The following is a 14,895-nucleotide window of genomic DNA, read 5'->3' as shown; positions in this document are numbered from 1 at the left end:
CCGCAGATGCTGCTCATGCTCCGTCTCTGACTGAGAGTACACTAGGATGTCGTCGATGAATACAATCACAAACTTGTCCAGATAATCCTTGAAAACCCTATTCATCATGTCCATGAAAGTTGCTGGGGCATTGGTTAATCCAAAGGACATAACCAGGAATTCATAATGTCCATACCTCGTTCGGAAAGCGGTCTTTGGTATGTCCTCTTCTTTAATCCTTAACTGATGATAACCTGATCGGAGGTCTATCTTGGAAAACACTGTTTTTCCTTGTAGCTAATCAAATAAATTGTGGATCCTAGGCAGTGGATACTTGTTCTTATTGTTTAACTTGTTCAGCTCCTTGTAATCAATACACGTCCTAAGGGACCCATCCTTCTTCTTGACGAACAGCACTGGAGCACCCCATGGCGAGAAACTTGGTTTGATGAACCCCAAATCAAGTAACTCCTGCAACTGAATCTTCAACTCCTTTAACTCCGCTGAGCCATTCTATAACGTGTCCTAGATACTGGCTCCGCTCCTGGTACCAACTCTATAACAAAGTCAATCTCCCTCTGCGGCAACAACCCTGGCAAATCTACTGGAAACAAATCCGGAAACTCACACACCAATCTGGTCTCACCCGGTCCAACCGACTCCACAACGCTTGCCAGGAATCCTATGCAACCTTCTTGCATCAGGTCTCTAGCCCTTAGGGCTGAAATCATTGGTACACGCGGTCCACTAACTGACCCCACAAACACAAAGGGTACCTCCCCTTCTGGTTCAAAAGTCACCATTCTGCGCTTGCAATCAATCGTTGCCCCATACTTTGATAACCAATCCATTCCCAAAATCATATCAAAATCATCCATCTCTAACTCAATCAAATCAACAGACAGTTCCTTACCATCTACCTCTATAGGCAATGCTCTAATCCACTTCCTAGTGACTACCAATTCTCATGTTGGCAACAAAGTCTGAAATCCCCTAGCATACACACCACTAGGTCTACAAAGCTGATCTATCACTCTAGCATATACAAATGAATGGGTAGCCCCTGAATCAAACAATGCAGTATACAAAGAACTAGCACTAGAGATCTGACCTGTCACAACTGAGGGGCTAGCCTCCATCTCAGTCTGAGTCAATGTGAATACCCTGGCAAGAGCAAGACTGTCACTCTGCTTCTGCTCCTCCTTCTTAACTTCAGGGCAATCCCTCTTCAGATGAATAACACTCCCACAAACAAAGCAGGCCCTGATCCTGTACTCACCCTGGTGTCGACGCCTGCACCGCGGACACATTAGAAAACTCCTCCAGTTGTCACTGCCACCCTGACGTCCGGTGGAAGAACCCCGTGCCCTCCTATCTGAACTGGGAGGACAAAAGAAATCTGGGACCTTCTTCTTCTGCTCACTAGAACCATCACCACGCCTAACTGAACCCAACAAAAGGAGGCACTACCCTTCTGGCATCGCGCCTAACAGTGCTATCCTTCAAAATATGACCCTCAGCCCTCTCAGCAGTAAGGGCCTTGTCCACAGCTTGGCCATAAGTAGTAGTCTCTGAATCCAAGGTAGTATTCACATCGCGGGCGATCATAACATTCAACCCCCGCACAAACTTATCCCTCCTGGCCGCATCTGTCGACACTAGATCTGGCACAAATTTCGCCAATGTATCAAAGTTTATTGCATACTCTGTCACTTTCGATCGATTTTGGGTCAGGTTGATAAACTCATCAACCTTCGCAACTCCTACTGCCACACTGTAGTACTTCTCATTAAACAAGTTTCTGAATTCTTCCCAGGTCATAACTGATACATCCCTTCTCTGAACCACCACGTCCCACCAGATGCGGGCATCCTCTCTAAACATGTAGCTAGCACAAGCTACCCTGTCATTCCCCTGAACTCTCATAAAATCCATAATTGAGGCAACCATATTCGTCCACTGCTCTGCCCACAGTGGGTCTGATCCACCCTCGAAGGTGGGAGGATGCTGCTTCCTGAACCTCTCATACAAAGGTTCCTACTTATTCTCCATAGCAGACTGCACTGGCACTGGCGCTGCAACCTGCTGCACTGGCAGCCCAGTAACCTGAGGCGGGGCCTGCTTCCTCAACTGTCGCAACTCTTCCTTTGTTCGCTGCAGTCTCACTTCCATCTCAGCAAACATCTCTTGCCAATTCTGTGGGGCAGGTGGAGGGTCCTGACCCTGGTTGTCATCCTCAGCCCTACTGCCGCGGAGTCTAGCTGATTTTCGAGGCATCTCAACAAATATGGCTGCAACCAACGACGCCGCTCATCAGGCATGATAACAACATCCAAAACCACCTCCCAAGCACATCAGTCATCCACAAATCATAACCCATATAACATATAACACACAATGGGCCATGCCCTAGCATCATGCATATGTTAACCCATTCATCATGCTCTATATAAAATAAGCAGGCAAACAGGGCATTCAAACACATATTCAGACATATTAGCCAATCTTACCAACCAACCTTGAGTGGAGCCTGTCACTGACAGTGTGTGTACATGTTCGGTCAATCTCTAGAACCAATAACCTTGGCTCGCTCTAATACCAAGTTGTAACGCCCTACTTCCTTAGAGCCATTACTAGTGAGTTTAAAAAAAACGTGCGTCCAACTCGCTCATCGAGGTTTTAGAGTTAATAGTGTAATTAAGCCATAAACAAAGGAAAAACTTTAGAAATAACAATTTCCATAGAAAAACCATGAAAGTTTTACACTTGGGATCCCAAAATACAGTTTAGAAACATTTACAACATATAAATTGAACCAAGTCGACTAACGAAAAAATCTAGGTTTATTTACAAGCATCTCCCAAAAATCCTCTGGATATGGCAGCCAGGCTGGCCAAACATGTACACGCCGCCTCACACCTGCTATACTCATGGTTGGTTGACCTTCTCTCTACCCTTACATGCACCACAGAGCATCTGTGAGCCGAAGCCCAGCAAGAAAATCCACAAACATATAACATATGCAACACATATATCAAGCATAAAAACAGGCCACCAATGGCTAAACACATACGGCCTAGCCGTCCCAGGCCTTTACCAAGCCCTGGGTTCACGGACCATGCCGTGAGGATATCCCAGGTATCCTTTTAGGGACTCGCCCTAGCAACTCTCACACCACGTGCTCAACGCTGCTCCCGGCCCCTTGCCGTTCTCGGCTTTGCACTCAACGTGCCCAACGCCGTTCCTGGCCCATCGCCGTTCTTGGCCTACACCGTTCCCAGCTCTTGCTGATCATTCACATAATAGCATACATATCATAACAAGCAAGTACATAATTCTAGCATATTCAGTTAAAGTGCTACGCCCCGCAGTAGAAACACAATGGGCTCAGTCTTGCATACCAGTTCTATTCAAACACACTGGACTCAGCCCTGCACACAAGCTCTATAGGAACAAGGGTTTTCTTACCTTAGTCCCGAGCTCTCCAAGCACCGATGTCCCAAGCACAGTCCACTAACTTGAGCCTCTCCGAAACCCTATTCACAACACATTAACAACATCCATCCATCAAGTTATAATCCAATAAATAACTTCGAGCCATAACCCTAACCTCTGGGACCTTGAATTCTGTCAATCCGGGTGATAAAATCCATCCCGAGCCTTAGCCATTGAGTTCCCAAGCCTAAACACCCTTAAAAATACAAACTGGCGCTAAGAGTCGTGGCCCCACCTTCAAGAACCGCGGCTAGCCTCAAAACAGACGCTAGGACACCCCTGCAACACACACGGGCCGCGGAGCGCATACCAAGCGCCACGCGCGTGCATGAACTCCTCGGCCACACTCGGCCGAGCGTGCACACGGGCCGCGGTGCGCCCATCCTAGGGCTGCGGCCCTCTCCTCCAAACCCAGAATTTTCATCTTCTTCCCTACATTTTCCTCAAGCTAACTCACCCAAAGCTCATCTATCAAACCCAGATAATTAACACATATATTCCAGCTCAATATCAACATCAAAACCCATCAAAATTCTGCTCCAAAACCCAACTAAAATACCCAAACACAGACCAAGCTTAACTAACATGCATACTCTAACAAACCAGCAACAATTCTCAACATAATCCCCATAATTAGAGCTTACCTTGCTGAATTCAATCTCTGAAGTTGATCCTTAATCCCCAAGCTCCTAGCTCCAAAGATTTCTCAGCTGAAATCCTTCTAGCTTCTATCTAATTCCTCCAAGTTCTCTCTAGGCTTCCAAAGAGAAGATATCCACTTGCTTAGAGAGAAAGAATGAGTGGGTTCCTTAAGTGTTCTGCATAGTTCTAAGGTTTGTCTTGTTCAACTTATGTTTATGTGGTTACCTCAAGGCTCGGGGTACCGAAACGTCCCCGAGGGAAAAATGGTAAATTTCCCCAATATTCCCTCCTAAACATTCTATCCTCAAATATATCTCCAAATATTTATTTTCATGTCCTGATAACCCCATAACACACCTAGTACCCAAATTACCCCTCGACTCGCCCCGAGTCCGAATCTCAACCCTGTTGTGACTTTCTGGCTAACCGCTCTCCAGGACTGTCTCGGATCGTGCTGCACAGACATATCACATATATATAACATTTATCACATTTATACCCCTAATATTTAGACGAGGCCCACATGCACATTTAGCTCAACTAAACATGCATCATTATCATATATTCACATAAATCCACATATAAGCATATTAAATCATTTATTGCCCTCCAGGAACACTAATCAAGGCCCTAAGCTCGATTAGCGAATTCGGGTCGTTACAGCACGCCTATAGATGGGTCTCGTTTGGCCAAAAATACGCGCCTAGACACAAAGTCTCCCAATCCAAAGAGTTTATCTCGAACCTTTTTGTTGAAATATCTTGTAGCCCTTTGCTGGTATACAACATTTTTAAGCTGGGCTTCATCTCGCTTTTCTTCAATTAGGACTAGGGATTCTTCGAGTTGGGATCGATTTAATTTTTGGTTATATGCTTCACGCCTTATAGTAGGAACTTCGACCTCAATTGATAACATCGCCTCACAATAATAGGCTAGGGAGAAGGGTGTGTGTCCGGTTGAGGTTCAAGTTGTTGTCCAGAAAGCCCATAGGACTTATGGTAATTCTTTTGGCCATCTGCCTTCAGCTTCCTCGAGCCTTTTCTTCATCGATCTATTGTTTACGGCCTCGACCTGAGCATTGTTGGGAATAGTGAAATAATTTAATAATCATAAAATATTACAAAAGTGTTTGTGTCTCTTAAATGCTACTTTAAGGAAGCATGATTATTATAATCTCTATATTTTTCTAGTTAAATTGTACTAGAAATAATGACTATAAGTCAAGTAAGTGAACTACTTATAATTAACAATGATAATACCAAAGAATATCACAAATTCTGTAAAGCATTATTGTAGTGGGAGCTTTAGTTAGTAACTACTTTGTTCCAAATATGAAGTTTAGTTGGTTGTGTGTAACACAATCTAACTATATTTCATTCACATACTAGTATGTAATGAAAGGTTTTAATAGAAAACAATGGTTGAAACACCATGAATCTAGAAATAGAATTTTGAATTTCTATGACATTTGTATTCTTGAACATCTAACTCAAGTTCATTAAACTTCAATGTGAAACAGGATATTCATGATGAAGAGGAGAATAGAAGAAAGTACAAACTTTTCAAAGTAAGGTTAATAGCCTAAAGCTATAAACAAAAAGGAGAATTTATTACTCGAATAAATACCTTCTACTATAACCAAGCTTAATACTGTTTACATACTATTATCCATTGCTTTATGCATGGATTATAAGATTAATTTAAACGGATGTCTAAGTAGTCTTTACTGAATGACTAACATGACAAAACCATTTGAAGATCTCGATCAGAATGATTCTGTTGTGATTCTTATTCTTAATATTGATAACATTTTGATCATTAGGAATGATGTAGAGAAATTATCAATTGAAAAGAAATGGTTAGCTGAACATTTCTAAATATTAGATTTGGAAAAGCCAAATTCAAGTCTATAGAGGTTGAAAGAACAATATTTTGGCACTGTCTCAAGTGACTTATATAGATTAGAAGCTTAAATAATTTAGTTTATAAAAGTCCAAGAAATGGTTTTTGCCTTCTTGGTCAAAAGGATGTATTTTCTAAATAATAATGTCCAGTTATTCTTTTACTAGAAATGAAGGACATGAGATAGTATTCCTACAACTCATTGATGGACTGTTTAATGTATCGAATGTTATGTCTTCGAATTAACATTTGTTAAACGGTGAGAATATTCAACACTTGTCAATCCAATGATGGATTGAGTCATTGAATAATTATAAGGACTTAATTTTTTGAGTATCTTGAATATAATGGAGATTATATGTTTGTGTATTTAGGAAGTGACCTAAAATCCCAAAGGATGAATTGATTTTAAGCCAAATAAAAATATTTAAAGATTGATATCATAATCAGTTTCCATAACTGTGGAAGAAACACATTAATCTAGAAATGTATTTGACATTTCAAAATTGTATGTTATTTGATTTGACATCTACGAAATGTAACATCTACGAGCAGTTAAATAGGCTATTTGATTTATTTGAGTTCTTTGCCATTCTAGAAAGGGTTTCAAACTTGAATAAAATACTAGTATCTCATTGCGAAAGCAATGAAGATATAACTATTCTAGAAGAACTAGAAATCATGAGAGGGAAAAGCACATGAAATGAAGTATCATTCAATCCAAGACAATTTTACATAATTGATTTAATGATATTGAAGATAGCTTCAAAACAATTTCTTACAAAACTGTTTACGAAGACTTTGTTAGACAAATTCGTTCAGGATAATGTGATTGACACATTTATAGATGCCTCAATTTGCCTTAGGGTAAGTGAGAGATTGTTGGCAATAGTGTCCTTAAAGTAATTGTAGTTGACAAATTTTTTAATTGAAATAAATAATTGAATTTAATTATTATATATATAGACTATGTCCGGTATTATGTTGATAGTATTAACTAAATATCTTAAAATTCCAAAGTTTGTCAATGTCATCATAATCTCACGTTGGTATGAGAGGATCAAGATTAAGATAATAAACTTGACACAGTTCGCAGTAAAATAAAGTTATGGAATGTTTAGATTAATTACTCCTAGTATGGTTCGCTAGTATTATGGATACACGTGACCAAGATTCGAGTCACTAGTGTAGTAGGACACTTTAGTGAATGTATTTTATATATAGTTATATATAGAACTGGACCAGATTTTATTTGTCAATACTAGTTTAAGCATTGTTTCGTATTATTAATCAAACACATCAAACAATGATCATATACAGGATAATATTATTCCTGAGGTTACTATGAACTCCTACATATCTCATCTGATCCTTTGATTCATGCGTTAAGGTTTGTCAGAATGATCAGGCTAAGAACAATTATTTTGGCGACTCAATGATATATTGTTGTGGACATAGTTTAATAGATATGGAATCTATACCTTCTTATAGCTTGAATAATGGTTCCCTATTGGGTTGACTTTTGGAACGGAAAAGGTTATGAGCGCTCACGTCGCAAACTTGTTGTGATAGAACTTTCACTAGTAAAGTCAATGGTAGACTAGGAACTAGATATATTTAAAAGGGTAAAACATTAATTTTATTTCCTTTGAATTATGGACACTCTATCAACACCATATCAAGGTAAGAGTTTATACAAGGGTAAAACTGTAATTTGAAAATTTGAGAAGAATTTTGTTCTTCGGGTCAAGTATTCAATTATATGATAATTGAAATTGAATAATTAATTACTAATTATTTTAAAATATGTATATTCATATAAATATATAATTTCGAAATATATATAAATAAATTAATTTTGGAAATTAATTATTTTATTTGAGTGGGAGAAAATAAAATTGGTAAGTCAAAAATATTTTTTGATTTATTGAATTTTAAAAGATGATGATAATGATGATCATCAATTTGAATTTTGAATTTTGAATTTTGAATTTAAAATTCAAATATTGAAATATGGTTGTGATATTTTCCTTAAAAAGATGATACCAAATTTTGTTGGAATGATTGATTTTAATTAAATAAATAAATAAACGAAAATAAGAACAATGCAATATTTCCTGAGAGGGAACATTGCTACACACATGACATAGTCCAGGGACTGTGCCATGCGTGTAAGAGAGTACTGATAAAGTATCAGTATTGTTTTTATTTTATTTATTTAATTAGCTAATAATTTGAAAATATATTTTTTCAAATTTGGTAAGTTAGATATTACTTGAATCAATTTCTATCATCATTATGATTGTATTATTATATTATTTATAATTATTATTATGCATTATAATGTAATATATAATCTCTAATATATATATATATTATGTGATAATAAGAAATATGTAACTACCCAAAATTACTAATAAGGCTTAAATGTCTTGATTAGTGTGTCGAGAGGGCATAATTGGTATTGATGTGATTAAATGAATAAATGAATTATGTGTCATGCATGATTATATGAATATATGGATACGTGAGATGCATGTTTATGAGAATTAATATGCATGTGGGCCCTCTTTAGTTTATAAGGACATAATCGTAATTTTGTCTCGTTGAGGGCATAAAATATAATTATATGTGATAAATTGTTGAGACCACATTATTATGTGGATATATCTGCAGTATATAGCTCGAGACAGTCCTAGTGAGCGGATTGGTGTGATAGTCACGGCGGGGATTTATACCAGGCTCGGGGGAGCCTGGGGGTAGTTTCAGGAATTGGGAAAATATATCGAGGATTATTGGACATTGGGTAAATAATTGGTAATTAATTGGATGATGGGATTGATTTATTGATGATAGGAACATTTGAGGAATTAGTGGGAATTGGGAATGAAATGACACTTTTAACCTTAGTGGCTGTTAAGGAAATAAATTAGGCTTGGGGGAATTTTGGTCATTTGAACTTGGGATATACATGAACCAAATAGATGGTTGTACAAGGGTAGAAGCTAAAGTAAAAACAGAGGTTTTTTTCTCCATCATTTGCTTTGCTCTTTTCTCTCTTTGGGTGACTGAAGTCTTCAGTTGAAGAAGGAAATGGAAGCTTGGAGAAGTCAAGGTTAAGGCTGGTTCTTGGCTGGGAGTTTGAGCTGGTAAGAAAATAGAGGAGACTTCAGGGAACTAAGCTGAAGTGGTGCAAGGATTTGGCTGGGAAATCGGGCTTCAGTTTTGGGTAAGTTCTTCTCCCTGTTCTTGTTAAAGGATTTTGATTGTTGGGTAGAGTTTTGCTGCTGAATTAGATATTAACTTGGGTATTATAGTGTCATTTCTATGATTGAATTGAATGGTGATTCATACTAATTTGGGGTATTGACTCTGGTTTAGTTTTTTAGAAGGTTGATGATTACAGTATGTGGTTAATTCTTAATTCATAGCAAGTTTGGAGTTGAATTAAGGAAGTTTGTTGGGTGAAATTTTGAGAAGTTTTCTGGTTTTTAGTTAGGGTTCTTGAGCTTCAAAGCTCAGTTTTTATTTCTGTGTTTTGGTGAGATTGTAAGCAAATTTTTGATGTTATTAGGATGAATTTGGTGAGCTATAGTAGTTTATGGGATCAATTTTGAGTTTGGATGATGATTGGAGTGAGTGTTTTGAGTTTTGGCTCGGGAAGGTTCGAAGAAAGAAAACTCAGAAATTTGCATTTCTGGTACTAGTGCTGTAGCACTAGGTTGGGAGCGTTACAGCGCTAGGTTGTGTTTTCTGCGGATTTCTGGGTTTCTATCAATAGCGTTGTAGCACCCACCTTGTAGCGATGTAGCTCTCCTTAGCCTCCTGAAATTAGTTTTGGAGTTTTTTTCTTAGGGTTTTCGCTTGGGGACTCGGGGGACGGGTTCACCACCTCGTTTAGTGGAACTTGGGGTCCCGAGAGCGTGAGTTTGGTCCCGGTATTGTCCTTTGGAATTCAAACTCATTGAAGTATCATTTATGGATTGTGACTAGGTGTACGCCAAGGCTCCGAGTGGGATTGTGCTCGAGGACCGTTCGTAGAAACTAAAGCACTCGAAATTAAAGGTAAGAAAACTACACTCGGTTATGTTAGGAATAAGAGTTCCCTATACTTGTATGCAATGTCTTATGATGGTATTATGCCATGTGGGCATGAGATAAACGGCCTAAGAGTGCCGAAATTAATATTGGCGCACGAGGACGCGGCTCAGTCACTGGTAGCTGAGGTTAATTAAATAATCACTTAGCTTGGCCTAAGCGAGCCAGAGTCAGTGGGTTGAACACTGGACTCGGCCTAAATGAGCCGAAGACAATGGGTTAAAAAGAGGGTGCGACCTATGGGAGTCAACCCTAGCTATTGTATGATATGTCCATTGTTGTTAATTTGATGAATATGATATGCTGAATACATGGATAATAGATTATTGATTTGTCAATTGTTATCATTGGTTATGTGAATGCAATGGACTGCTGAATATCTGGTTATACTTTAGTAATTATTTGGTTATTGATATTGATCATGCTATGATGTTATGGTTTTCTTGCTTGGCCTTGGCTCAGGGGTGCTACGTGGTGCAGGTAAAGGTAAGGGTAAGATGGTTCAACCATGGGTTGGAGAGCTCTGGGGCCAGGTATACATTGTGAGTTGCTCGGCCGCCACAGTCGAGGGATTGTACAGGGACGAAAACCTAAAATGTGTATTTTTCCATTAGAGTGGCCTTGTTTATTTATATCTTTTGGAAATTTTGTAAATATGTCCTCTAAACCCTGTTTTGGGATCCCATGTACTAAACTTTCATTTTAATAAAAATGATCTGTTTATGACCAAAATCTTTTAATCCTAACTTGTTTATGACTATAGATTCACATTTTTATTTAAATGACTTGATTAGCAAGTCTTGCACGATTTTAAACAAAGTGTAACAGTCTTGGTTATCTAGGGCGTTAGAACTTGGTATCAGAGCGGTCTAGGTTTGAAGGTTCCTGAAGACTTGCTGGACATGTACACTCACAGCTAAAGACAAGCAACACTCAAGGTTTTGTAATTGAGTACATGAGATTATATGATTAAGTGCTTGAATGAAATATGAATGCATTAATTTATATGCTTAATAGGGAGCATGAGATTCTAATAGGGCCTGGCCCTTGAGTGTCGTGTGATGATATTGAGGCGTGCTGGTTAGCATTGTTGTCGCTTGTGGATGAATATTTGGATGATAATTTGCATATGGATTGCATGTAGTTAACTGTTTAAATTGAACTTGTATGCTTTATCTGCTAATTGGTATATGGAAAACATGATAAATATTGTTATATTTAGTAGCAATAAAATTTGATAACCAATGCATTGTAATGTAGATTGATGTTTGATATACTTTATGTGTGTATGATCATTGTGATTGTTTGGACCTGCCCATGGAATGGTTCTGGATATGAACATCAGGGCTGAGGGGTTTAGCCAGTGATGGTGGATTAATTCAGATGGTATGTGCTCAGAGTGGTTAATTGGATATGGTATTGTTCTAATAAGGATTGCAGATGATAACTGGGGTTAGAATTATCCATCTTCCCCTGAAGGTCATAGCAGATGTTTGCTGGTATGTGAGAAAGTTGCTTTGCAGTAAGAGTATCAGAGTTGGTTTGACCTGAGGGAGGAAATAGAGAAGAATTATTGTATGGAAGGCCTCGAAGGTAATATCCTCTGGTTTTGAGGGAGGTTTGGATTATCCTAAGAATTGATCAATGGATGGGCGTAACTATTCCCATCGTTGATTATATCAGGATGATAGGTAGTGACAATGTGGTTGCGATAAGTAGTTGTGGCAGAAGGATGCCTGAAAGTGGTACTCACATCCAAAATGTTGTCATAACGGGTTGAGAAGAATTCAAGCAGTGGTTTAATAAAGAGATTACTATGAAGTAGTTGAAGCTGTGTAGACTAATGAGTTTATGAATTGGATTTAGAATGGTAAGATAACGACAGAATATGTCAAAAAGTTGGTGGGTTAGTCAATCCGCTTTGGAAGTTGAAATAAGCGGATGTAGCCGGAAATGATGACTCATTTAAGGATTAAACTCTGGGATGGTTCAGAGCATCAGGGCTGCTGCAGGGATGAGATCTTCATCTGTACATGGGCTGTAGGGAGGGCCATATTATTTAAGATATATAGAATGAGGTATGGAGCGTGAATGTCGTAGGATAAGAGATGTAAATGACAATATTCCCATTTGTGGAATTTAGTAAAGACAAATTCTCGGTAATCAAAATAGCTGAACCCCAGACAGTTCTATGGCTCCTAGTTTTGACAGGAAGGGGTCTAGTCTACAAGATAGTCGTCAAGACAGTGATGAGATCTAGTGAAGTTATTTAGTATGCATCAGAAGCAAGAGACGCTATCTGGAAAGACATCAGGTAAGGGCACATTTTCTACATGGAATGGTTCAATATGTTAGGACGGATTGCCCAGGATTAGAGAATGGGGGACTGGAATTCCTTGTTACATTCGAAGCCCGAGGCTCGTTCCTCGAAGGTGACCAATTGACGTGATAGTTCTCGTTCTTTGTTATATAACGAGCTGAAAAGAGTTCGATGTTGCATATCTCCCAGGAGAGATTAAGATATAAAGTTTATGTCTCAGGGCTATTGTATGAGGGGTTTTATATATTAGTGTTTATTGGGGATGAATTAGAAACTTCTAAGAGAAGAATTGGAACACAAGTAATAAAGGAGTTCGTAGTGAAAGTGATTGAGTATGTTATGAAAGCCTTGTTTTGAGCTTGAGTGAGAGCTAATTTGTTCAGAGACAACTATGGATTGCAAGGGACATCACTTGAAGTATATAAGTTTGACTCAATGGAAACTGAAGTGGTCAGTAGGGATTCATATATATATGTAAGGAGTTGTTGGGTACACTTCATGATTTAGCTAAGGACAGATTCCGTATCAGGGACATTATGAAGAATGGTATTGGTTTGGCAGAAGGAATTACTGGTTCAGCTAAAGAAGTTTTTTTTTTTACTTGGGGGTGGATTAGACGGAGCATTGTATCATGGGATTCGTTGTTATCACCTGTTAAGGATAAAGAATTCAAATACCCGGTTACAAGACAGGACAATGCCTCCAAGATTTGATCTTCGATCTGGTTATTACTAGCTGAGGATCAAGGAAAGAGACATTTTAGGAATTATAAATTGTACCTACTGGGGTGTGATGGATTATCTGTAAATGTTCTTAACTGACTTAAGCATCGAAAACACAGGTAAGTTCAACAAGCAGAGAGTACAGGAACAGTAGGGATGAGGCATATTTAGGTTCGTTAGAGATGTGTTGATCTACTTCTCAGTTAGAAGCATAATGCGGATGACTACTACACTGATGATACTAAGACTGAAGTAACAGGGTCACAGGCAAGGTTTCAGAAGGTATCAGTTTTGTTTCTTCAAGGGTATTCAAGGTCATGCTACAGGAAGAGAAGGGATCAAGTATGAAGGAGTTCAAGCAGAAGCCACAAAGAAGTTATTGAAGAACACCTGAGGGATAAGAGGTACAATGAGACAGGTGGACATGTCATCTGCTACATAAGTATTTTCGAAGGCAGCTACACCAGAAATTAGAATGACACGAAAACTTAAAGTTAGAATGAATGGACAATTTTGTATCATATTTTTGGAAGACAAAATGAGGATGGGTTAGCACTCTGTGATATAGGAGTCTGTATGTAATGGATGGATACGAAGGGGTAATACGAAGGACCTTATTTTTGTTAGGACATGAAACTGTAAGCAATGCATCAAAGGCTAAGATGCGCCCAGTTATAGACTGAAGGGATGATGATTTGAGCCTCGCGATAGGAGAAAGAATGGGAACATGGTCGATATACAGGGAACATTATGTTGACGATGGATGCATATCATAAGGGATTTGAGCGCTTGGTCATTTGTAGAGGAATAACCCTGAGACCAAGAATAAGTGAGACTTAATGGGTGATTCATGTTAGAAACCCTTGACTATACAAGTGGAGAAATAATTTGGAAGTTGATCTCCTATTTGGGAAGATTTGTGTCAGTTGGGTAGGGCGCAATGGATTACAGTAAGGTCAGACAAGGTAACAATTGAGATTGATATAGCACCTGTGACTGGTTGTGGACCGATATATATCTCTACAGACAATGAAATTCATAAAGAAGATCTTGTGAGAATGGTTAAGAATCCTACCATCGTAGTATGAATTAAGAGATGGAGATCCTAGATGAACATTGTACTACCTCCTTAAGCATATTGTAGTCAGGGAGACTAAATGGATAAGAAGATCTGATATTTTTATATTGGAAGATAAAATTTTATAGTGATGAACCGTAGGAATGGACAACATTAGACTATGAGCAAGATGATTAAATATGGAAGGTTGTAACTCAGCAGACTTAGTTAAAACACTTGGGTTCGTGTGAATGGGTGATGTGGCATGGTAACTGATAGTGCTGGGTTGAGGCCCTTAAATTTTCCAAGTTCTGGAAAGGGAATAGCGAACGAAAGGAGTAAGGTTGGAACCTAGAATTATTGACTGTCTATAGATAGAATGGCATCTGAAGGATTACTGGGTATATTAAAGAATTATTCATTGAATGTGTAAGTGTTTGGGATATTAAGAAAAGTATAATCCCTTGATGAATCAGTCACAGAGATGAATGCTGGCTTTCGGCTAAGGTGACACAACATAAGATATGGTAAGATAGAAAGCATGAAGTGTTGTTTCTAGTAAGGAAATAAAAGATAATGAGTATTATGGTTCAGTATTGGTTCGGGGAAAACCAATGAAGTTATTAGAATTATTAAGGCAGAAGGATTTGCCCAGCTACATGGACATAAGGGTTTGCAAT

The sequence above is a fragment of the Humulus lupulus genome, chromosome 7 (genome assembly GCF_963169125.1).
Source record: "Humulus lupulus chromosome 7, drHumLupu1.1, whole genome shotgun sequence".
Lineage (NCBI taxonomy): Eukaryota > Viridiplantae > Streptophyta > Magnoliopsida > Rosales > Cannabaceae > Humulus > Humulus lupulus.
Note: the sequence above shows the minus strand (reverse complement) of the source record.